The 24,139-nt window shown below is 43.9% G+C and overlaps 1 pseudogene; it reads left to right on the top strand.

Annotated features, from left to right (window-relative positions):
* Positions 1-2,204: 2,204 nt before the first annotated feature.
* Positions 2,205-24,139, top strand: part of LOC128181322 (uncharacterized) — a 51,332-nt pseudogene continuing 29,397 nt past the window's right edge.

Below are 24,139 nucleotides of genomic sequence, written 5' to 3' on the forward strand. Positions count from 1 at the left end.
AATACATGTATGTCACTTTGTATTGTGCGAGTAGCTTGGAATCTAATCCCCTATCAGTTTTTTTATTGATTTTTTGTATATTTGTTCAAATACGTTGATGAATATTTTCGCTCAAACACTGTATGTGTACATGTACAATCTGACAAACATTCATAAAACAAATATTTTGTGCAATATGTTCTCTTTCAGTAATGTTAAAGTTTGAAATAATATTTCATATTTACTCTTAATATTAGTCTCTAGCTAAAATATTTTGGCAAGAGTAATTACGAGAAATAGAAGATTAATCACCTGTAACTAGGTAATGTATTTGTAAAATAAATTATGACAAATAGTTTTATCAACAACTGGATATATGAGCTTGTGTAATATATAGAAGAATAAGTTATATGCTATTTCCGAAATATTTTCTACTAGTCTTTCCTTGTAATTGAATTGATTTAAAAAAGAAAAGATTAATTGTATGGGATTGAGAATTTTTTATGACCGATATATTGTAGATTACAATAATCTTGGCAATGGTGTCTTGCTTATCACTTTATTGATAATGTTTTTTTTTTTCAAAATCTAGAATTCAAAATTTATATTTTTATTTCAACGTTTATTCGAAAACACTGTGTGACTCTTATGATTTAAGAGGGCAAAAGACTTCCGTGATAACAACATTTAAATTAGTAGAATGAATAAATGTCACAGATCGTTATTTTGTTTGTTTAGAATCGTCAAATGATGGTAATTGTAGCATTTGTACAATTCTTAAGTTACATATTAGGTTTTACCTTTCATATAAAGTTTGGTCACATTATCTGTTTTTAACCTTATGTACGAAAGACCAACAATGTTTTGCTAGCCTGCAGTTCTATCAATGTCCTCGGGGTTGTTTTGCAGTAAGATTCATTGTATGTCCTACAAATATTTATATATTTAGGTATATTTTTAACGATCTCCGCTTCTCAGCAATGTTCGATAGTTCTAAATTATCCGGATTATTGTTATTCGTATCATAAATCAACCTTTTGTACTGACAGAATTAATTAGTCCTCTAGTGTTGATATAACATAAGGTATTTCAACTTTGTTTAGTGGTTTCAACGAGACCTACTATACAGAGGTTCAGAGGTTTGAGTAACCGATGCACCGGTGTACACGGTTTGTTTCGTATTTGATTTCAACTTGTATATTTATTTTATTATATTCATATATCATGGCTAAAATTGCAATAACTTAGCAAAAAGCATCGATACCATCAGTAAATCTCTTTTTTTCTTTTCATTTATAAAGCTTGAAGGATAAATAACACTTTTATGAGGAAAAAAATACTTTGAGGCTGAAGATCGGCGAACCTTAAGTCATATTTTAAATATTTTGACTTAACTTAAATTTAAAACAGCAATAGTCACGTAAATTTTACGAAGTGCACTATGTATGAAACACTGACCCGTTTCCTATTTGGACATAGTGCAAGACTAATAATTATATAAATATTGCTGCACTTGTTATTAATATTATTAAATGAAAGTATCATTTTCCGTGCAAAAGACATCTATTAATGTCTTTTTATTAAAATACTTATATTTAAAGGTTTTTCAATTAATGCACAAAATGTGCGTCAGACAACGTATCACGGTACAAGTAATAAAGAAATATAATTCTGTTTCTATGTTTCTATTGGGGTTTTTTAAGTAAACAATTGTTTGGTTATTCGGTACTGTAATTTCAACTTTATTCTAATTAAAACAAAAACAAACTTAATTTTTTATTTCGATTTTATCTTAAAATTCGTGACAATTCAACCATCTGTTTAGCTAGCTTTATAATCATAAATAGTTTTTATTAACGGTACGGAATCGGTTACGGTAAATTTGTAAAGATAAACTACTTTCTTCTTTACACAATATAATTCGTATGAAATTGAAGTTAAGTATGTGGTTTCATCGACCTGTGATTAGAAAAGACCCATTTGCCAATCATGATCTCATATGCTTTGTCTTCACACGTTACCGTTAATTGAATGAACTGTATTTCAAAGATGTTAAACGCATTGTTTTGTCGAAATCAAAACACCAAACAAAAAAACTCCTTCATTGTCATAGTTTGAATCTTCCGCCAGTATAGAGCAACTTTTCGTCCTGCTTTCCTTCCTAATATATAAACTTTGATTTAAAAAAAAGTGGCATTGACTGTCTGCATGTTTGAGTTAAAGCCATGCGTAACAAAGTCAAAGTTATTCTCCTGAATCTTATTTCAAACGTCTTTACCAAACAGTTACCAGGAATCTGTGTCATTGATCTTCAAGGGTTAGTAATTTATATTTCATTATAATGACTTCTTCTTCTTCTTCTTCTTCTTCTTCTTCTTCTTCTTCTTCTTCTATTGTTTTCAAATTGGAATAAACAGTTTAATTTGTGTTTTGAATTTTGAAATCCTATTGAGTGTTGCCAGAATTATACTCTTGATGGAAAATCCTGCATAGGTATTGCTTAAAATATATCAGGGATTTAAACTTTTTATAGTATGTAATAACAAATTCATATAACATATTTTTTATCCCATTTTTCTCATTCTTTGACAAGAATGTTCTCCTGGTACTTATGGATATAACTGCACAGAAGACTGCCCTCCCCAATTCTATGGGAGATTCTGTAGAGAGAAATGTTCGTGTGGTCCATGTGATAAAGTAACTGGTTGCTTAAAGATGACAAGTAAGTATGATTGTAATTACATTTATAAATGAAACCAGATATAGAATTTAAACAATTATTACAAACTTTAAATTAGCTAACATTCAGAATTTTTACTTCTATTGCTATCTTCAATGCGTAGACATTTTGTAAAAAAAAATGTGATTTGTTTGTATTTCATACAACTAGAATTTTATTAGTTATGACTTGATAAGGAAGTGAAAAACGCATTCAGAAGTTGGAGTTCTATTCGCTTTTCGCTATTCACTATTCGAATAGAATTCTGTGGTCGGTTCGCTATTCAAATTACCGTAAACATGCTAATAAACGTAAATTCAAAATTTCATATAAACTTCCCTTTTTAATTGAAAAAAAACACCAGTTTTATAGTAAAAATCATTATTTGCTCACCTAACCTGAAAATTGACATAATAAACACGGCCAGTAAGAGGCCTAGCTAGCCTGGCGAAAATGCAACATTTCGTATAATACACTTATAACGGGATTTCTTTCAAGGGGCTGGCTAACACCCTGTATCCCATATTTGGACCTTCATATTTGGTGAGGATGGGGCCCCGGGACAGCCCAGTCGACTCTCAAAAGGAATTGGGTTTACACAGCCAGTAAGAGGCTTAGCTAGCCTGCGAAAATACGACATTTCGTATAATACAGTTATAATGGGATTTCTTTGAAGGGGCTGGCTAACACCCTGTATCCCAGATTTGGACCTTCATATTTGGTGAGGATGGGGCCCTGGGACAGCCCAGTCGACCCTCAAAAGGAATTGGGTTCACACGGCCAGTAAGAGGCTTAGCTAGCCTGGCGAAAATGCGACATTTTGTATAATACAGTTATAATACGATTTCTTTCAAGGGGCTGGCTAACACCCCTATCCCATATTTGGACCTTCATATCTGGTGGGGATGGGGCCCCGGGGAAGCCCAGTCGAACCTCAAAAGGAATTGGGTTTACACGGTCAGTAAGAGGTTAAACTAGCCTGACGAAAATGTGACATTTCGTATAATACAGTTATAATGGGATTTCCTTCAAGGGGCGGGCTAACACCCTGTATCCCATATTTGGACCTTCATGTTTTGTGAGGATGGGTCCCCGGGACAGCCCAGTCGACCCTCAAAAGGAATTGGGTTTACACCGCCAGTAAGAGGCTAAGCTAGCCTGGCGAAAATGCGACATTTCGTATAATAAAGTTAAAATACGATTTCTTTCAAGGGGCTGGCTTACACCCTGTATCCCATTTTTGGACCTTCATATTTGGTGGTAATGGGACTCCGGGACAGCCCAGTCGACTCTCAAAAGGAATTGGGTTTACACGGCAAGTAAGAAGCTTACTTAGCCTGGCAAAAATGCGACATTTCGTATACTGTAAATTCCTTATATTACGCGAGAACTTAATTCCGCGATCTCGCGGTTTCGGATCAATTCACGAGAATATAAAATCGCGAACACGGAATTTCCATAATTATTTCTTATAGTTTTTAACTCTTAGAAAATAATAGCGAGATTTTAAAATCTGCGAAGGGTGCTTCTCGCGATTTTACGCGGATATTAATTCCTCGCCGTTAATTAGGAATCTACAGTAATATAGTTATAATGGGATTTCTTTCGAGGGGCGGGCTAACACCCTGTATCCCATATTTGGGCCTTCATATTTAGTGAGGATGAGGCCCTTGGACAGCCCAGTCGACCCTCAAAAGAAATTGGGTTTACACGGCCAGTAAGAAGCTTGGCTAGCCTGGCTAAAATGCGACATTTCATATAATACAGTTATAACGGGATTTCTTTCAAGGGGCTGGCTAACACCCTGTATCCCAGATTTGGACCTTCATGTTTTGTGAGGATGAGGCCCCGGGAAAGCCTAGTCGACCCTCAAAAGGAATTGGGTTTACACGGCCATTAACAGGCCTAGCTAGCCTGGCGAAAATTGGAAATTTCATATAATACAGTTAAAATACGATTTCTTTCAAGGGGCTGGCTAACACCCTGTATCCCATTTGTGGACCTTCATATTTGGCGAGATTGGGGCCCCGGGACAGCCCAGTTGAACCTCAAAAGGAATTGGGTTTACACGGCCAGTAAGAGCCTTAGCTAGCCTGGCGAAAATACGACATTTTGTATCTACGGTTATAATGGGATATCTTTAAAGGGCCTGGCTAACACCCTGTATCCCATATTTGGACCTTCATATTTGGTGAGGATGGGGCTCCGGGACAGCCCAGTCGACCCTCAAAAGGAATTGGGTTTACACGGCCATTAACAGGTCTAGCTATCTTGGCGACAATAGATATAAGTATGATACAGTTATAATTGGAATATCGGCTGTCCAGTCTACCATCTATTGGAATTTGGTTTACATGACTTACAGACATATTTGTTGATAGCTATTTGAAGTCGCAAATATCATGTAAATAGCTATATGGGAAAACTATTATAGGAAATGACCTACATATTCATCTCTTCACTTGTCACAATGTAGTACTTGGTGAAATCAATGGACATTTAAGAAGGAGTTATTGATATGAATGTATACATGTGTAAGGACATTCATACCATACAATTATTACAGCAGTCATCTTAACACTTTTTAAAATTAGATAGTAAAAGTCAGCGCTATCTCTCTGAAAGTGATCAGACGTTAATAATTATGGGTATTACATGTAATAACATTTGCATGCATGTAGCAGGTTTTTGATTTTTTCAGTGTATAAAATCAATAACGAAACAAATGTTATGTAATATGTTCTTTAATCCCGTGAACAAAGGTCAACGAATATTTAAATCAATACGGGTCTTTGTTCGACTTGATTTATCTCCCAATACATATACTGGAGTTCACATAGTGTGTTATTTCATAACGATTCATGTGCCATATGATTTATTATATATTAAGTGAGTGTTATATGAAAATATAAAAAGGTCGACTGTTCAAGCCCCAGTGTGGCCACTTGCTGTGTGTTGTGTCCTTGGACAAGACACTTTATCTACATTTGTATTAGTGCACAGAGATAAAATTGGGTCCCGGTTCAGGTTGGAAGTTGATCTACGATGGACTGCTGTCCAATTCAAAGGGAGTCTATGATTTTCATCTATTGATTTGACCACGTCCCGATCGAAATTATCATCCCATAATACTCAAACAATGATTCCTTATTCCTTAAATATCTATATATAGGCGTTGATACATATACATGTATATCTAAATATACATACATGTATTAAGCATATAGATAGACAGTAAACACACAGTTATACAGAACACGATTATAATGAATTGACGCTTATGGTGAAGTGATTTTCATTCCCCGTGACTAAATAACACGTTGTAAATGACCTTTCAATCATACAATTGTTCCATCTTGTGGATGTGTTAATTGTACATTATGAATGTTTTTTATACAATTTTCCTGTACACCTTTTAGGACCCTTAATGATCAATAAAAAATTAGAATTGAAATTTACAGCTTTTAAGAATGATTTAATTTTTATGATAGGTTTAAACTTTGCAGACTTTTTATAATTTTTATAAAAAAAAGTATTTGCTTATCAATATATCGGATAATTCTGGCACTCAGTTTAAAAACAGATGCTAAGTGCCTCATGCATGTATATACAATTTAAAACACGTGCAGACTAGGAAAAGAGCTAGGACAGCGCATCAGTGTTCACTCAAATGAACGCAAATGCTTTGGATTCGCAAGCGAGATGGTGGTAGTGGTTGTAGATGAGACACAGATTTATAACATCAACAATGATTTAAACAAATAGTGCAATATCAATTAAACTTAAGAAATATATTTTTGCACATCAATTTTTTTCTTTAAAACACAATATGCTTTGGTATGTATTGCGGCGTAAAAGAGCCTAGAACCAAATGAAGAAAAACAAAATTTAAGTTCTGACGAATTTGCTATATGTTCGAACAAATAAATTAATTGTTTATAAAAAAAAAAATGAAAGAGTAATTTAGAGTTATGTAAACTATCTGGTTTTCCAGTGTTGTATATTTCGAGGGAGGGGGGGGGGCAGGGGCTGTAATCAAGCTACACCTTGATCGTTTATTTTTCCTTTTAACAAATAAATGCATACATATACTAGTCATTGATATTAATGATACAATATTTTTCATTTTGCTGCCGGAACACAGATTCAGTTCGATAAAGAGTGGGAACATTGTTCTGGCGTAGCGCGAAATTTCTATCATCTTGATGGATGCGGATTGAGAGAGAGAGAGAGAGAGAGAGAGAGAGAGAGAATGCCTTCAATATCAAGAAAACTTAACCCAAAAGAAGGGGGCTGGAAATTTTTTTTATTTTGTTTGCCGGGGGGGGGGGGGGGTCCGACCTCCTCACTCTAGATATACGCATATAGTTGCCCACTCTAGGTACAGTAAGTTTTTCTCTGATATCTATAAAAAATTATATATAATGTTAATTGACTCAATGTCATATTCACACCGCCTCCTTTACATAAAATATTGTAAATCAGTGAGTAATTGGTCGAAGGAAAAGCATACTTCAGGTGGTGGGGTGGGGAGGGGGATGGGGGCCATTGCTGCTTATAAACTATTTGGATCTGATGCATAGTGTGATTAAGAAATAAACAAGATTAAGCAATTTTGTGTCTTGCGCGTTTATTTTTTCTAAATATTGAAACCGAGGCAACAAACGGATATTTTGTTTATTAGGATAGCATATTAGGTGGCATGGGACGGTTTCGCAAGAAAGACCCGGTCAAATTTTAGAAAAAAGGGTAAATGTGAGGTTTGGTTGGGTATATTAGGGGTATAAATTCCTAGAATATCTATTTCATTTATTCTGTGGATAGAAGAGCTTATGTCTATATTATTGACATGCGACACTTTAGATGCGAAACTCTGACCTTAATTTTCACTTTCGATTTTATAATGGAACGGGTGGGGGGGGGGGGGGGGTGTCAGAAAATGAAATCTCACTCGGAGGGAACGTGTATGATTTCAAATCAATTGTTGAATACATGTATTTACATGACTATAGTTGCAAATCCTGTCGTAGTTTATAGGAATTGCCGGGGTTTGGAGAGTATATGTATATCAAAAACAGTGAATAAGGGACAAATCTTCAAAAACTTTTGAGATCGACCCTGGCTATTTAAGTAAATGTTTTATAAAAGTTGTACATTATTTATTCTGCAATATCTGAAATGAGTCCTGACCTTGTCCCCCCTACGTTTAAACCAGTTTAAACAAATTTAAAAATCCGCTGAAAAATAAAACAGAAATACGACCAGTATCTGCTTCACATTTTCTCCACAAATAAAAAAACCTTCTTTTTCAACCTAAAGTTTAATATGAATGAACATCTCGAATTTTAGAAAAGAAAAAAGAAATAAAAAGACATAAAAATGAAATACAAAGCAACAAGTAAAATAAGGTGTATATGATTTATTTTCGATTCATTATTAATCCCGACAAAAACAAGAGACAGGGCTTCCCCGGGGCCCCATCCCCACCAAATATGAAGGCCCAAATATGGGATACAGGGTGTTAGCCAGCCCCTCGAAAGATATCCCATTATAATTGTATTCTACGAAATTTCCAATTTTCGCCAGGGTACCAAGGCCTGCTAATGGCCGTGTAAACCCAATTCCTTTTGAGGGTCGACTGGGCTTCCCCAGGGCCCCATCCCCACCAAATATGAAGGCCCAAATATGGGATACAGGGTGTTAGCCAGCCCCTCGAAAGATATCCCATTATAATTGTATTCTACGAAATTTCCAATTTTCGCCAGGCTAGCTAGGCCTGTTAATGGCCGTGTAAACCCAATTCCTTTTGAGGGTCGACTGGGCTTCCCCGGGGCCCCATCCCCACCAAATATGAAGGCCCAAATATGGGATACAGGGTGTTAGCCAGCCCCTCGAAAGATATCCCATTATAATTGTATTCTACGAAATTTCCAATTTTCGCCAGGCTAGCTAGGCCTGTTAATGGCCGTGTAAACCCAATTCCTTTTGAGGGTCGACTGGGCTTCCCCGGGGCCCCATCCCCACCAAATATGAAGGCCCAAATATAGGATACAGGGTGTTATCCAGCCCCTCGAAAGATATCCCATTATAATTGTATTCTACGAAATTTCCAATTTTCGCCAGGCTAGCTAGGCCTGTTAATGGCCGTGTATACCCAATTCCTTTTGAGGGTCGACTGGGCTTCCCCGGGGCCCCATCCCCACCAAATATGAAGGCCCAAATATGGGATACAGGGTGTTATCCAGCCCCTCGAAAGATATCCCATTATAATTGTATTCTACGAAATTTCCAATTTTCGCCAGGGTAGCTAGGCCTGCTAATGGCCGTGTAAACCCAATTCCTTTTGAGGGTCGACTGGGCTTCCCCGGGGCCCCATCCCCACCAAATATGAAGGCCCAAATATGGGATACAGGGTGTTAGCCAGCCCCTCGAAAGATATCCCATTATAATTGTATTCTACGAAATTTCCAATTTTCGCCAGGCTAGCTAGGCCTGTTAATGGCCGTGTAAACCCAATTCCTTTTGAGGGTCGACTGGGCTTCCCCGGGGCCCCATCCCCACCAAATATGAAGGCCCAAATATGGGATACAGGGTGTTAGCCAGCCCCTCGAAAGATATCCCATTATAATTGTATTCTACGAAATTTCCAATTTTCGCCAGGGTACCAAGGCCTGCTAATGGCCGTGTAAACCCAATTCCTTTTGAGGGTCGACTGGGCTTCCCCGGGGCCCCATCCCCACCAAATATGAAGGCCCAAATATGGGATACAGGGTGTTATCCAGCCCCTCGAAAGATATCCCATTATAATTGTATTCTACGAAATTTCCAATTTTCGCCAGGCTAGCTAGGCCTGTTAATGGCCGTGTAAACCCAATTCCTTTTGAGGGTCGACTGGGCTTCCCCGGGGCCCCATCCCCACCAAATATGAAGGCCCAAATATAGGATACAGGGTGTTATCCAGCCCCTCGAAAGATATCCCATTATAATTGTATTCTACGAAATTTCCAATTTTCGCCAGGCTAGCTAGGCCTGTTAATGGCCGTGTAAACCCAATTCCTTTTGAGGGTCGACTGGGCTTCCCCGGGGCCCCATCCCCACCAAATATGAAGGCCCAAATATGGGATACAGGGTGTTAGCCAGCCCCTCGAAAGATATCCCATTATAATTGTATTCTACGAAATTTCCAATTTTCGCAAGGCTAGCTAGGCCTGTTAATGGCCGTGTTAACCAAATTCCTTTTGAGGGTCGACTGGGCTTCCCCGGGGCCCCATCCCCACCAAATATGAAGGCCCAAATATAGGATACAGGGTGTTATCCAGCCCCTCGAAAGATATCCCATTATAATTGTATTCTACGAAATTTCCAATTTTCGCCAGGGTAGCTAGGCCTGCTAATGGCCGTGTAAACCCAATTCCTTTTGAGGGTCGACTGGGCTTCCCCGGGGCCCCATCCCCACCAAATATGAAGGCCCAAATATGGGATACAGGGTGTTAGCCAGCCCCTCGAAAGATATCCCATTATAATTGTGTTCTACGAAATTTCCAATTTTCGCCAGGCTAGCTAGGCCTGTTAATGGCCGTGTAAACCCAATTCCTTTTGAGGGTCGACTGGGCTTCCCTGGGGCCCCATCCCCACCAAATATGAAGGCCCAAATATGGGATACAGGGTGTTATCCAGCCCCTCGAAAGATATCCCATTATAATTGTATTCTACGAAATTTCCAATTTTCGCCAGGGTAGCTAGGCCTGCTAATGGCCGTGTAAACCCAATTCCTTTTGAGGGTCGACTGGGCTTCCCCGGGGCCCCATCCCCACCAAATATGAAGGCCGAAATATAGGATACAGGGTGTTAGCCAGCCCCTCGAAAGATATCCCATTATAATTGTATTCTACGAAATTTCCAATTTTCGCCAGGCTAGCTAGGCCTGTTAATGGCCGTGTAAACCCAATTCCTTTTGAGGGTCGACTGGGCTTCCCCGGGGCCCCATCCCCACCAAATATGAAGGCCCAAATATAGGATACAGGGTGTTATCCAGCCCCTCGATAGATATCCCATTATAATTGTATTCTACGAAATTTCCAATTTTCGCCAGGCTAGCTAGGCCTGTTAATGGCCGTGTAAACCCAATTCCTTTTGAGGGTCGACTGGGCTTCCCCGGGGCCCCATCCCCACCAAATATGAAGGCCCAAATATGGGATACAGGGTGTTATCCAGCCCCTCGAAAGATATCCCATTATAATTGTATTCTACGAAATTTCCAATTTTCGCCAGGGTAGCTAGGCCTGCTAATGGCCGTGTAAACCCAATTCCTTTTGAGGGTCGACTGGGCTTCCCCGGGGCCCCATCCCCACCAAATATGAAGGCCGAAATATAGGATACAGGGTGTTAGCCAGCCCCTCGAAAGATATCCCATTATAATTGTATTCTACGAAATTTCCAATTTTCGCCAGGCTAGCTAGGCCTGTTAATGGCCGTGTAAACCCAATTCCTTTTGAGGGTCGACTGGGCTTCCCCGGGGCCCCATCCCCACCAAATATGAAGGCCCAAATATAGGATACAGGGTGTTATCCAGCCCCTCGATAGATATCCCATTATAATTGTATTCTACGAAATTTCCAATTTTCGCCAGGCTAGCTAGGCCTGTTAATGGCCGTGTAAACCCAATTCCTTTTGAGGGTCGACTGGGCTTCCCCGGGGCCCGATCCCCACCAAATATGAAGGCCCAAATATGGGATACAGGGTGTTATCCAGCCCCTCGAAAGATATCCCATTATAATTGTATTCTACGAAATTTCCAATTTTCGCCAGGGTAGCTAGGCCTGCTAATGGCCGTGTAAACCCAATTCCTTTTGAGGGTCGACTGGGCTTCCCCGGGGCCCCATCCCCACCAAATATGAAGGCCCAAATATGGGATACAGGGTGTTAGCCAGACCCTCGAAAGATATCCCATTATAATTGTATTCTACGAAATTTCCAATTTTCGCCAGGCTAGCTAGGCCTGTTAATGGCCGTGTAAACCCAATTCCTTTTGAGGGTCGACTGAGCTTCCCCTGGGCCCCATCCCCACCAAATATGAAGGCCCAAATATGGGATACAGGGTGTTATCCAGCCCCTCGAAAGATATCCCATTATAATTGTATTCTACGAAATTTCCAATTTTCGCCAGGGTAGCTAGGCCTGCTAATGGCCGTGTAAACCCAATTCCTTTTGAGGGTCGACTGGGCTTCCCCGGGGCCCCATCCCCACCAAATATGAAGGCCCAAATATGGGATACAGGGTGTTAGCCAGCCCCTCGAAAGATATCCCATTATAATTGTATTCTACGAAATTTCCAATTTTCGCCAGGCTAGCTAGGCCTGTTAATGGCCGTGTAAACCCAATTCCTTTTGAGGGTCGACTGGGCTACCCCTGGGCCCCATCCCCACCAAATATGAAGGCCCAAATATGGGATACAGGGTGTTATCCAGCCCCTCGAAAGATATCCCATTATAATTGTATTCTACGAAATTTCCAATTTTCGCCAGGGTACCAAGGCCTGCTAATGGCCGTGTAAACCCAATTCCTTTTGAGGGTCGACTGGGCTTCCCCGGGGCCCCATCCCCACCAAATATGAAGGCCCAAATATGGGATACAGGGTGTTATCCAGCCCCTCGAAAGATATCCCATTATAATTGTATTCTACGAAATTTCCAATTTTCGCCAGGCTAGCTAGGCCTGTTAATGGCCGTGTAAACCCAATTCCTTTTGAGGGTCGACTGGGCTTCCCCGGGGCCCCATCCCCACCAAATATGAAGGCCCAAATATAGGATACAGGGTGTTATCCAGCCCCTCGAAAGATATCCCATTATAATTGTATTCTACGAAATTTCCAATTTTCGCCAGGCTAGCTAGGCCTGTTAATGGCCGTGTAAACCCAATTCCTTTTGAGGGTCGACTGGGCTTCCCCGGGGCCCCATCCCCACCAAATATGAAGGCCCAAATATGGGATACAGGGTGTTAGCCAGCCCCTCGAAAGATATCCCATTATAATTGTATTCTACGAAATTTCCAATTTTCGCAAGGCTAGCTAGGCCTGTTAATGGCCGTGTAAACCAAATTCCTTTTGAGGGTCGACTGGGCTTCCCCGGGGCCCCATCCCCACCAAATATGAAGGCCCAAATATAGGATACAGGGTGTTATCCAGCCCCTCGAAAGATATCCCATTATAATTGTATTCTACGAAATTTCCAATTTTCGCCAGGGTAGCTAGGCCTGCTAATGGCCGTGTAAACCCAATTCCTTTTGAGGGTCGACTGGGCTTCCCCGGGGCCCCATCCCCACCAAATATGAAGGCCCAAATATGGGATACAGGGTGTTAGCCAGCCCCTCGAAAGATATCCCATTATAATTGTGTTCTACGAAATTTCCAATTTTCGCCAGGCTAGCTAGGCCTGTTAATGGCCGTGTAAACCCAATTCCTTTTGAGGGTCGACTGGGCTTCCCCGGTGCCCCATCCCCACCAAATATGAAGGCCCAAATATGGGATACAGGGTGTTATCCAGCCCCTCGAAAGATATCCCATTATAATTGTATTCTACGAAATTTCCAATTTTCGCCAGGGTAGCTAGGCCTGCTAATGGCCGTGTAAACCCAATTCCTTTTGAGGGTCGACTGGGCTTCCCCGGGGCCCCATCCCAACCAAATATGAAGGCCCAAATATGGGATACAGGGTGTTAGCCAGCCCCTCGAAAGATATCCCATTATAATTGTATTCTACGAAATTTCCAATTTTCGCCAGGCTAGCTAGGCCTGTTAATGGCCGTGTAAACCCAATTCCTTTTGAGGGTCGACTGGGCTTCCCCGGGGCCCCATCCCCACCAAATATGAAGGCCCAAATATAGGATACAGGGTGTTATCCAGCCCCTCGAAAGATATCCCATTATAATTGTATTCTACGAAATTTCCAATTTTCGCCAGGCTAGCTAGGCCTGTTAATGGCCGTGTAAACCCAATTCCTTTTGAGGGTCGACTGGGCTTCCCCGGGGCCCGATCCCCACCAAATATGAAGGCCCAAATATGGGATACAGGGTGTTATCCAGCCCCTCGAAAGATATCCCATTATAATTGTATTCTACGAAATTTCCAATTTTCGCCAGGGTAGCTAGGCCTGCTAATGGCCGTGTAAACCCAATTCCTTTTGAGGGTCGACTGGGCTTCCCCGGGGCCCCATCCCCACCAAATATGAAGGCCCAAATATGGGATACAGGGTGTTAGCCAGACCCTCGAAAGATATCCCATTATAATTGTATTCTACGAAATTTCCAATTTTCGCCAGGCTAGCTAGGCCTGTTAATGGCCGTGTAAACCCAATTCCTTTTGAGGGTCGACTGAGCTTCCCCTGGGCCCCATCCCCACCAAATATGAAGGCCCAAATATGGGATACAGGGTGTTATCCAGCCCCTCGAAAGATATCCCATTATAATTGTATTCTACGAAATTTCCAATTTTCGCCAGGGTAGCTAGGCCTGCTAATGGCCGTGTAAACCCAATTCCTTTTGAGGGTCGACTGGGCTTCCCCGGGGCCCCATCCCCACCAAATATGAAGGCCCAAATATGGGATACAGGGTGTTAGCCAGCCCCTCGAAAGATATCCCATTATAATTGTATTCTACGAAATTTCCAATTTTCGCCAGGCTAGCTAGGCCTGTTAATGGCCGTGTAAACCCAATTCCTTTTGAGGGTCGACTGGGCTTCCCCTGGGCCCCATCCCCACCAAATATGAAGTCCCAAATATGGGATACAGGGTGTTATCCAGCCCCTCGAAAGATATCCCATTATAATTGTATTCTACGAAATTTCCAATTTTCGCCAGGGTACCAAGGCCTGCTAATGGCCGTGTAAACCCAATTCCTTTTGAGGGTCGACTAGGCTTCCCCGGGGCCCCATCCCCACCAAATATGAAGGCCCAAATATGGGATACAGGGTGTTAGCCAGCCCCTCGAAAGATATCCCATTATAATTGTATTCTACGAAATTTCCAATTTTCGCAAGGCTAGCTAGGCCTGTTAATGGCCGTGTAAACCCAATTCCTTTTGAGGGTCGACTGGGTTTCCCCGGGGCCCCATCCCCACCAAATATGAAGGCCCAAATATAGGATACAGGGTGTTATCCAGCCCCTCGAAAGATATCCCATTATAATTGTATTCTACGAAATTTCCAATTTTCGCCAGGCTAGCTAGGCCTGTTAATGGCCGTGTAAACCCAATTCCTTTTGAGGGTCGACTGGGTTTCCCCGGGGCCCCATCCCCACCAAATATGAAGGCCCAAATATGGGATACAGGGTGTTATCCAGCCCCTCGAAAGATATCCCATTATAATTGTATTCTACGAAATTTCCAATTTTCGCCAGGCTAGCTAGGCCTGTTAATGGCCGTGTAAACCCAATTCCTTTTGAGGGTCGACTGGGCTTCCCCGGGGCCCCATCCCCACCAAATATGAAGGCCCAAATATGGGATACAGGGTGTTATCCAGCCCCTCGAAAGATATCCCATTATAATTGTATTCTACGAAATTTCCAATTTTCGCCAGGGTAGCTAGGCCTGCTAATGGCCGTGTAAACCCAATTCCTTTTGAGGGTCGACTGGGCTTCCCCGGGGCCCCATCCCCACCAAATATGAAGGCCCAAATATGGGATACAGGGTGTTAGCCAGCCCCTCGAAAGATATCCCATTATAATTGTATTCTACGAAATTTCCAATTTTCGCCAGGCTAGCTAGGCCTGTTAATGGCCGTGTAAACCCAATTCCTTTTGAGGGTCGACTGGGCTTCCCCTGGGCCCCATCCCCACCAAATATGAAGGCCCAAATATGGGATACAGGGTGTTATCCAGCCCCTCGAAAGATATCCCATTATAATTGTATTCTACGAAATTTCCAATTTTCGCCAGGGTACCAAGGCCTGCTAATGGCCGTGTAAACCCAATTCCTTTTGAGGGTCGACTGGGCTTCCCCGGGGCCCCATCCCCACCAAATATGAAGGCCCAAATATGGGATACAGGGTGTTATCCAGCCCCTCGAAAGATATCCCATTATAATTGTATTCTACGAAATTTCCAATTTTCGCCAGGCTAGCTAGGCCTGTTAATGGCCGTGTAAACCCAATTCCTTTTGAGGGTCGACTGGGCTTCCCCGGGGCCCCATCCCCACCAAATATGAAGGCCCAAATATAGGATACAGGGTGTTATCCAGCCCCTCGAAAGATATCCCATTATAATTGTATTCTACGAAATTTCCAATTTTCGCCAGGCTAGCTAGGCCTGTTAATGGCCGTGTAAACCCAATTCCTTTTGAGGGTCGACTGGGTTTCCCCGGGGCCCCATCCCCACCAAATATGAAGGCCCAAATATGGGATACAGGGTGTTAGCCAGCCCCTCGAAAGATATCCCATTATAATTGTATTCTACGAAATTTCCAATTTTCGCCAGGCTAGCTAGGCCTGTTAATGGCCGTGTAAGCCCAATTCCTTTTGAGGGTCGACTGGGCTTCCCTGGGGCCCATCCCCACCAAATATGAAGGCCCAAATATGGGATACAGGGTGTTAGCCAGCCCCTCGAAAGATATCCCATTATAATTGTATTCTACGAAATTTCCAATTTTCGCCAGGCTAGCTAGGCCTGTTAATGGCCGTGTAAACCCAATTCCTTTTGAGGGTCGACTGGGCTTCCCCGGGGCCCCATCCCCACCAAATATGAAGGCCTAAATATGGGATACAGGGTGTTATCCAGCCCCTCGAAAGATATCCCATTATAATTGTATTCTACGAAATTTCCAATTTTCGCCAGGCTAGCTAGGCCTGTTAATGGCCGTGTAAACCCAATTCCTTTTGAGGGTCGACTGGGTTTCCCCGGGGCCCCATCCCCACCAAATATGAAGGCCCAAATATAGGATACAGGGTGTTATCCAGCCCCTCGAAAGATATCCCATTATAATTGTATTCTACGAAATTTCCAATTTTCGCCAGGGTACCAAGGCCTGTTAATGGCCGTGTAAACCCAATTCCTTTTGAGGGTCGACTGGGCTTCCCCGGGGCCCCATCCCCACCAAATATGAAGGCCCAAATATGGGATACAGGGTGTTAGCCAGCCCTTCGAAAGATATCCCATTATAATTGTATTCTACGAAATTTCCAATTTTCGTCAGGCTAGCTAGGCCTGTTAATGGCCGTGTAAACCCAATTCCTTTTGAGGGTCGACTGGGCTTCCCCGGGGCCCCATCCCCACCAAATATGAAGGCCCAAATATAGGATACAGGGTGTTATCCAGCCCCTCGAAAGATATCCCATTATAATTGTATTCTACGAAATTTCCAATTTTCGCCAGGCTAGCTAGGCCTGTTAATGGCCGTGTAAACCCAATTCCTTTTGAGGGTCGACTGGGTTTCCCCGGGGCCCCATCCCCACCAAATATGAAGGCCCAAATATGGGATACAGGGTGTTAGCCAGCCCCTCGAAAGATATCCCATTATAATTGTATTCTACGAAATTTCCAATTTTCGCCAGGCTAGCTAGGCCTGTTAATGGCCGTGTAAACCCAATTCCTTTTGAGGGTCGACTGGGCTTCCCTGGGGCCCATCCCCACCAAATATGAAGGCCCAAATATGGGATACAGGGTGTTAGCCAGCCCCTCGAAAGATATCCCATTATAATTGTATTCTACGAAATTTCCAATTTTCGCCAGGCTAGCTAGGCCTGTTAATGGCCGTGTAAACCCAATTCCTTTTGAGGGTCGACTGGGCTTCCCCGGGGTCCCATCCCCACCAAATATGAAGGCCCAAATATGGGATACAGGGTGTTAGCCAGCCCCTCGAAAGATATCCCATTATAATTGTATTCTACGAAATTTCCAATTTTCGCCAGGCTAGCTAGGCCTGTTAATGGCCGTGTAAACCCAATTCCTTTTGAGGGTCGACTGGGCTTCCCCGGGGCCCCATCCCCACCAAATATGAAGGCCCAAATATGGGATACAGGGTGTTATCCAGCCCCTCGAAAGATATCCCATTATAATTGTATTCTACGAAATTTCCAATTTTCGCCAGGGTAGCTAGGCCTGCTAATGGCCGTGTAAACCCAATTCCTTTTGAGGGTCGACTGGGCTTCCCCGGGGCCCCATCCCCACCAAATATGAAGGCCCAAGTATGGGATACAGGGTGTTATCCAGCCCCTCGAAAGATATCCCATTATAATTGTATTCTACGAAATTTCCAATTTTCGCCAGGCTAGCTAGGCCTGTTAATGGCCGTGTAAACCCAATTCCTTTTGAGGGTCGACTGGGCTTCCCCTGGGCCCCATCCCCACCAAATATGAAGGCCCAAATATGGGATACAGGGTGTTATCCAGCCCCTCGAAAGATATCCCATTATAATTGTATTCTACGAAATTTCCAATTTTCGCCTGGGTACCAAGGCCTGCTAATGGCCGTGTAAACCCAATTCCTTTTGAGGGTCGACTGGGCTTCCCCGGGGCCCCATCCCCACCAAATATGAAGGCCCAAATATGGGATACAGGGTGTTAGCCAGCCCCTCGAAAGATATCCCATTATAATTGTATTCTACGAAATTTCCAATTTTCGCCAGGCTAGCTAGGCCTGTTAATGGCCGTGTAAACCCAATTCCTTTTGAGGGTCGACTGGGCTTCCCCTGGGCCCCATCCCCACCAAATATGAAGGCCCAAATATGGGATACAGGGTGTTATCCAGCCCCTCGAAAGATATCCCATTATAATGTATTCTACGAAATTTCCAATTTTCGCCAGGCTAGCTAGGCCTGTTAATGGCCGTGTAAACCCAATTCCTTTTGAGGGTCGATTGGGCTTCCCCGGGGCCCCATCCCCACCAAATATGAAGGCCCAAATATGGGATACAGGGTGTTATCCAGCCACTCGAAAGATATCCCATTATAATTGTATTCTACGAAATTTCCAATTTTCGCCAGGCTAGCTAGGACTGTTAATGGCCGTGTAAACCCAATTCCTTTTGAGGGTCGACTGGGCTTCCCCGGGGCCCCATCCCCACCAAATATGAAGGCCCAAATATGGGATACAGGGTGTTATCCAGCCCCTCGAAAGATATCCCATTATAATTGTATTCTACGAAATTTCCAATTTTCGCCAGGGTAGCTAGGCCTGCTAATGGCCGTGTAAACCCAATTCCTTTTGAGGGTCGACTGGGCTTCCCCGGGGCCCCATCCCCACCAAATATGAAGGCCCAAATATGGGATACAGGGTGTTAGCCAGCCCCTCGAAAGATATCCCATTATAATTGTGTTCTACGAAATTTCCAATTTTCGCCAGGCTAGCTAGGCCTGTTAATGGCCGTGTAAACCCAATTCCTTTTGAGGGTCGATTGGGCTTCCCCGGGGCCCCATCCCCACCAAATATGAAGGCCCAAATATGGGATACAGGGTGTTATCCAGCCCCTCGAAAGATATCCCATTATAATTGTATTCTACGAAATTTCCAATTTTCGCCAGGGTAGCTAGGCCTGCTAATGGCCGTGTAAACCCAATTCCTTTTGAGGGTCGACTGGGCTTCCCCGGGGCCCCATCCCCACCAAATATGAAGGCCCAAATATGGGATACAGGGTGTTAGCCAGCCCCTCGAAAGATATCCCATTATAATTGTATTCTACGAAATTTCCAATTTTCGCCAGGCTAGCTAGGCCTGTTAATGGCCGTGTAAACCCAATTCCTTTTGAGGGTCGACTGGGCTTCCCCGGGGCCCCATCCCCACCAAATATGAAGGCCCAAATATAGGATACAGGGTGTTATCCAGCCCCTCGAAAGATATCCCATTATAATTGTATTCTACGAAATTTCCAATTTTCGCCAGGCTAGCTAGGCCTGTTAATGGCCGTGTAAACCCAATTCCTTTTGAGGGTCGACTGGGCTTCCCCGGGGCCCCATCCCCACCAAATATGAAAGCCCAAATATGGGATACAGGGTGTTAGCCAGCCCCTCGAAAGATATCCCATTATAATTGTATTCTACGAAATTTCCAATTTTCGCCAGGCTAGCTAGGCCTGCTAATGGCCGTGTAAACCCAATTCCTTTTGAGGGTCGACTGGGCTTCCCCGGGGCCCCATCCCCACCAAATATGAAGGCCCAAATATGGGATACAGGGTGTTAGCCAGCCCCTCGAAAGATATCCCATTATAATTGTATTCTACGAAATTTCCAATTTTCGCCAGGCTAGCTAGGCCTGTTAATGGCCGTGTAAACCCAATTCCTTTTGAGGGTCGACTGGGCTTCCCCTGGGCCCCATCTCCACCAAATATGAAGGCCCAAATATGGGATACAGGGTGTTTTCCAGCCCCTCGAAAGATATCCCATTATAATTGTATTCTACGAAATTTCCAATTTTCGCCAGGGTACCAAGGCCTGCTAATGGCCGTGTAAACCCAATTCCTTTTGAGGGTCGACTGGGCTTCCCCGGGGCCCGATCCCCACCAAATATGAAGGCCCAAATATAGGATACAGGGTGTTAGCCAGCCCCTCGAAAGATATCCCATTATAATTGTATTCTACGAAATTTCCAATTTTCGCCAGGCTAGCTAGGCCTGTTAATGGCCGTGTAAACCCAATTCCTTTTGAGGGTCGACTGGGCTTCCCCGGGGCCCCATCCCCACCAAATATGAAGGCCCAAATATAGGATACAGGGTGTTATCCAGCCACTCGAAAGATATCCCATTATAATTGTATTCTACGAAATTTCCAATTTTCGCCAGGCTAGCTAGGCCTGTTAATGGCCGTGTAAACCCAATTCCTTTTGAGGGTCGACTGGGCTTCCCCGGGGCCCCATCCCCACCAAATATGAAGGCCCAAATATGGGATACAGGGTGTTAGCCAGCCCCTCGAAAGATATCCCATTATAATTGTATTCTACGAAATTTCCAATTTTCGCCAGGCTAGCTAGGCCTGTTAATGGCCGTGTAAACCCAATTCCTTTTGAGGGTCGACTGGGCTTCCCTGGGGCCCCGTCCCCACCAAATTTGAAGGCCCAAATATGGGATACAGGGTGTTATCCAGCCCCTCGAAAGATATCCCATTATAATTGTATTCTACGAAATTTCCAATTTTCGCCAGGGTAGCTAGGCCTGCTAATGGCCGTGTAAACCCAATTCCTTTTGAGGGTCGACTGGGCTTCCCCGGGGCCCCATCCCCACCAAATATGAAGGCCCAAATATGGGATACAGGGTGTTAGCCAGCCCCTCGAAAGATATCCCATTATAATTGTGTTCTACGAAATTTCCAATTTTCGCCAGGCTAGCTAGGCCTGTTAATGGCCGTGTAAACCCAATTCCTTTTGAGGGTCGACTGGGCTTCCCCGGGGCCCCATCCCCACCAAATATGAAGGCCCAAATATGGGATACAGGGTGTTATCCAGCCCCTCGAAAGATATCCCATTATAATTGTATTCTACGAAATTTCCAATTTTCGCCAGGCTAGCTAGGCCTGCTAATGGCCGTGTAAACCCAATTCCTTTTGAGGGTCGACTGGGCTTCCCCGGGGCCCCATCCCCACCAAATATGAAGGCCCAAATATAGGATACAGGGTGTTAGCCAGCCCCTCGAAAGATATCCCATTATAATTGTGTTCTACGAAATTTCCAATTTTCGCCAGGCTAGCTAGGCCTGTTAATGGCCGTGTAAACCCAATTCCTTTTGAGGGTCGACTGGGCTTCCCCGGGGCCCCATCCCCACCAAATATGAAGGCCCAAATATAGGATACAGGGTGTTAGCCAGCCCCTCGAAAGATATCCCATTATAATTGTATTCTACGAAATTTCCAATTTTCGCCAGGCTAGCTAGGCCTGTTAATGGCCGTGTAAACCCAATTCCTTTTGAGGGTCGACTGGGCTTCCCCGGGGCCCCATCCCCACCAAATATGAAGGCCCAAATATAGGATACAGGGTGTTATCCAGCCACTCGAAAGATATCCCATTATAATTGTATTCTACGAAATTTCCAATTTTCGCCAGGCTAGCTAGGCCTGTTAATGGCCGTGTAAACCCAATTCCTTTTGAGGGTCGACTGGGCTTCCCCGGGGCCCCATCCCCACCAAATATGAAGGCCCAAATATGGGATACAGGGTGTTAGCCAGCCCCTCGAAAGATATCCCATTATAATTGTATTCTACGAAATTTCCAATTTTCGCCAGGCTAGCTAGGCCTGTTAATGGCCGTGTAAACCCAATTCCTTTTGAGGGTCGACTGGGCTTCCCTGGGGCCCCGTCCCCACCAAATTTGAAGGCCCAAATATGGGATACAGGGTGTTATCCAGCCCCTCGAAAGATATCCCATTATAATTGTATTCTACGAAATTTCCAATTTTCGCCAGGGTAGCTAGGCCTGCTAATGGCCGTGTAAACCCAATTCCTTTTGAGGGTCGACTGGGCTTCCCCGGGGCCCCATCCCCACCAAATATGAAGGCCCAAATATGGGATACAGGGTGTTAGCCAGCCCCTCGAAAGATATCCCATTATAATTGTGTTCTACGAAATTTCCAATTTTCGCCAGGCTAGCTAGGCCTGTTAATGGCCGTGTAAACCCAATTCCTTTTGAGGGTCGACTGGGCTTCCCCGGGGCCCCATCCCCACCAAATATGAAGGCCCAAATATGGGATACAGGGTGTTATCCAGCCCCTCGAAAGATATCCCATTATAATTGTATTCTACGAAATTTCCAATTTTCGCCAGGCTAGCTAGGCCTGCTAATGGCCGTGTAAACCCAATTCCTTTTGAGGGTCGACTGGGCTTCCCCGGGGCCCCATCCCCACCAAATATGAAGGCCCAAATATAGGATACAGGGTGTTAGCCAGCCCCTCGAAAGATATCCCATTATAATTGTGTTCTACGAAATTTCCAATTTTCGCCAGGCTAGCTAGGCCTGTTAATGGCCGTGTAAACCCAATTCCTTTTGAGGGTCGACTGGGCTTCCCCGGGGCCCCATCCCCACCAAATATGAAGGCCCAAATATGGGATACAGGGTGTTAGCCAGCCCCTCGAAAGATATCCCATTATAATTGTATTCTACGAAATTTCTAATTTTCGCCAGGGTAGCTAGGCCTGCTAATGGCCGTGTAAACCAGATTCCTTTTGAGGGTCGACTAAGCTTCCCTGGGGCCCCATCCCCACCAAATATGAAGGCCCAAATATGGGATACAGGGTGTTAGCCAGCCCCTCGAAAGATATCCCATTATAATTGTATTCTACGAAATTTCCAATTTTCGCCAGGCTAGCTAGGCCTGTTAATGGCCGTGTAAACCCAATTCCTTTTGAGGGTCGACTGGGCTTCCCCGGGGCCCCATCCCCACCAAATATAAAGGCCCAAATATGGGATACAGGGTGTTAGCCAGCCCCTCGAAAGATATCCCATTATAATTGTATTCTACGAAATTTCCAATTTTCGCCAGGGTAGCTAGGCCTGCTAATGGCCGTGTAAACCCAATTCCTTTTGAGGGTCGACTGGGCTTCCCCGGGGCCCCATCCCCACCAAATATGAAGGCCCAAATATGGGATACAGGGTGTTAGCCAGCCCCTCGAAAGATATCCCATTATAATTGTATTCTACGAAATTTCCAATTTTCGCCAGGCTAGCTAGGCCTGTTAATGGCCGTGTTAACCCAATTCCTTTTGAGGGTCGACTGGGCTTCCCCGGGGCCCCATCCCCACCAAATATGAAGGCCCAAATATCGGATACAGGGTGTTACCCAGCCCCTCGAAAGATATTCCATTATAATTGTATTCTACGAAATTTCCAATTTTCGCCAGGGTAGCTAGGCCTGCTAATGGCCGTGTAAACCCAATTCCTTTTGAGGGTCGACTGGGCTTCCCCGGGGCCCCATCCCCACCAAATATGAAGGCCCAAATATGGGATACAGGGTGTTAGCCAGCCCCTCGAAAGATATCCCATTATAATTGTATTCTACGAAATTTCCAATTTTCGCCAGGCTAGCTAGGCCTGTTAATGGCCGTGTAAACCCAATTCCTTTTGAGGGTCGACTGGGCTTCCCCGGGGCCCCATCCCCACCAAATATGAAGGCCCAAATATGGGATACAGGGTGTTAGCCAGCCCCTCGAAAGATATCCCATTATAATTGTATTCTACGAAATTTCCAATTTTCGCCAGGCTAGCTAGGCCTGCTAATGGCCGTGTAAACCCAATTCCTTTTGAGGGTCGACTGGGCTTCCCCGGGGCCCCATCCCCACCAAATATGAAGGCCCAAATATGGGATACAGGGTGTTATCCAGCCCCTCGAAAGATATCCCATTATAATTGTATTCTACGAAATTTCCAATTTTCGCCAGGCTAGCTAGGCCTGCTAATGGCCGTGTAAACCCAATTCCTTTTGAGGGTCGACTGGGCTTCCCCGGGGCCCCATCCCCACCAAATATGAAGGCCCAAATATGGGAT

This window comes from Crassostrea angulata, chromosome 4, assembly GCF_025612915.1.
Source record: "Crassostrea angulata isolate pt1a10 chromosome 4, ASM2561291v2, whole genome shotgun sequence".
Taxonomy (NCBI): Eukaryota; Metazoa; Mollusca; class Bivalvia; order Ostreida; family Ostreidae; genus Magallana; species Magallana angulata.